This window comes from Neoarius graeffei, chromosome 10, assembly GCF_027579695.1.
Source record: "Neoarius graeffei isolate fNeoGra1 chromosome 10, fNeoGra1.pri, whole genome shotgun sequence".
NCBI classification, from domain to species: domain Eukaryota; kingdom Metazoa; phylum Chordata; class Actinopteri; order Siluriformes; family Ariidae; genus Neoarius; species Neoarius graeffei.
In genome coordinates this window covers 14,730,282-14,732,735 of record NC_083578.1, presented here as the reverse complement: position 1 = coordinate 14,732,735, position 2,454 = coordinate 14,730,282, and positions in this window count along the sequence as shown.

Below are 2,454 nucleotides of genomic sequence, written 5' to 3'. Positions count from 1 at the left end.
ACTTAAGACTAAAGATGTTTTCATCCAAGAAGGATAGGTTTTGTTTGGCTTTTGTTGAAAATCCTGTTTATATAGGATACAGACTTTGGGAGAGGTTTTAATTTTCATCTTGTAAAAATGTCATAAAATAGCATGCCCTCAAAATAAAGCAAGATCTCTACATACCATTCAGTTTATTAGGAGCATCTACCAGTCAGCCAGTCATGTGGCAGGTCATGTAACGTTCACATCAAACATCAAAATGAGGCGAAAATGTGATCCAGCGAATTCAGAAACTGCTGATCTCCTGGGATTTTCATACACAGCAGTCTATATTTACAGAATTTACACAGAATGGTGTGAGAAAGCAAAAAAAAAAAAAAACGCAGTTCTGTAGCTGGAAACGCCTTGTTAAGAAGTTGAAAGGAGAAAAGGCAGACTGGTTCGAGCTGATGCGAAGGATATAATAACTCAAACAAGCAATGTTTGCAAAGACGGTGAGCAGAAAAGCAACTCCGAATGCACAGCAACAGCACCTCGAACCCTGATGCAGATGGGCTACAAGATCTGGACAAGATGATGTCACATGATTGGCTGACTGGATAATTGCATGAATGCGTAGGTGTACAGGTGTTCCTGTTAAATTATACACCAAGACATTCTCAATATATGAAGCACCTTTTTCAGCATGAATCACCAGTCTCATTCGTTGTAATTTGACGGGTCTATCCAGGAAATACAGATCTCTGTGTTTACAAATGACGTAGATAAAGTAATATACGATTTATAAAAAGCAGGATTTTAACATGTATATAGATACAGTACTGTGCAAAAGTCTTAGGCACCGTATTTTTTTTTATACAACAAACTTTGTTATAGATTTCTATTTTATGACTTCTACATTACCGAGTCAGTACAAAAACATTTTCGAGTTCCAAACGTCCGTTTGTTTGCTTTCCGGCACAAAATTAAATGTTACAGAAAAAATAGTTTGTATCTGAGCAGCATATTACACTACAAGAGAGCACTTTTCACATGAAAAAAGAAAACATAATGAAGGCTACTGGGTTTTGGTGCAAAAGTAAGAAGCAAGTGTGATGGTCAAAGTGTCCAGAAGAACTGTGGCTGGTTCTGGAAGATGCTCAATGAAACCTACAGCTCATTTCCTTATCAAACTGCACTCATCTATACTACTAACTTTGCACATGGATTGGTGACACCCCAGACACCCCAGAGGGGCCCAAGAAAACATTTTCTAATAGTGCTAATCCAACACACTATTCATTTCCCGTAGGCTACATGCTCGCACTAGCACACTGCGCGCAGCCTCGGTGGGGAATCCCCTCCCCCCACCCACCTGAGAGTTTCGATTGGACGGGATTGAACTCACAATCAGCGCTCCTCGCTGGAGACTTCTGCTAGGGCCGAGTCTACATCGCTGAGGAGACAAGGGGAGTGATTTAGCCAGGGGCGTCAGAAGCATTTTTAATGTGGGGGGGGGGGTCCTCCCCCAGAAAATTTTTAATTAATTAGATGCCATTTCCTGCATTCTGGTGTATTTTTAACAGGTTGTTAAACACCTAATTTTACCTACAAAAGTCACTTAATTCAATGACTATTTTAGAGACTCAACAATAAGTCCTCATTCAACTAGTCCATATATTCATCAGCCTGTTTTTAAACCCACCGCTATGCCTAAGATAATGAGATGAATGTGACACAATTTATCACCAACAATGACTTTATGGGTGCATTTTACTTTTTATTTTGTGTTTTCTATTTAGTCTTAGATGTAACACAACATGCCACTGGGCCAAGCAATAGTGACACTCAACTGTATGTTTAAAAATAAGAATATTCATAATTTCACACAATGACCAGGCATGACATGGCATCATGCAAACTTCATAACACAAAATCACACTGTGTCAAGCAACGGTGACACATAAAAAATAACTTCACACAACGAACAGGTGCAATTTTGTTCACCACCAACAGTGACTTTAGTGGGTGCATTTTACTTTTTTCCGATTTAGTGATACTCATAACAAAAATGGCATGGCATCATGCAGTCTTCATAACACAAAATTACACTGGGTCAAGCAATGACACATAAAAGAGAACTTCACACAATGAACAAGTGCAGTTTTGTCAACCTACATGCAATGGTGGTATTACAGTAGCATTTACAGATTAGTATAACAAATAGATTTATAGATAGAACTCCTTCTTATATTGGTGCCACCATAATTTCTACCACTTCATAACTTTTATCCCCCTTTCCTTCACAATCCACCTGGAATAACATCCATCTCTCTCCTCTCTACTATTCCTTCCCCATACACTGATTTCCCATCTTACTTTCCAGAAAACTGCCAAAGACCAGACAAAACAAGGAATCAATAAATATCATCAGAGCAGACTTGACCTCATTCTTGGCATTACAGTAAGGCAGGCCTACTGGGTTTGAATTAA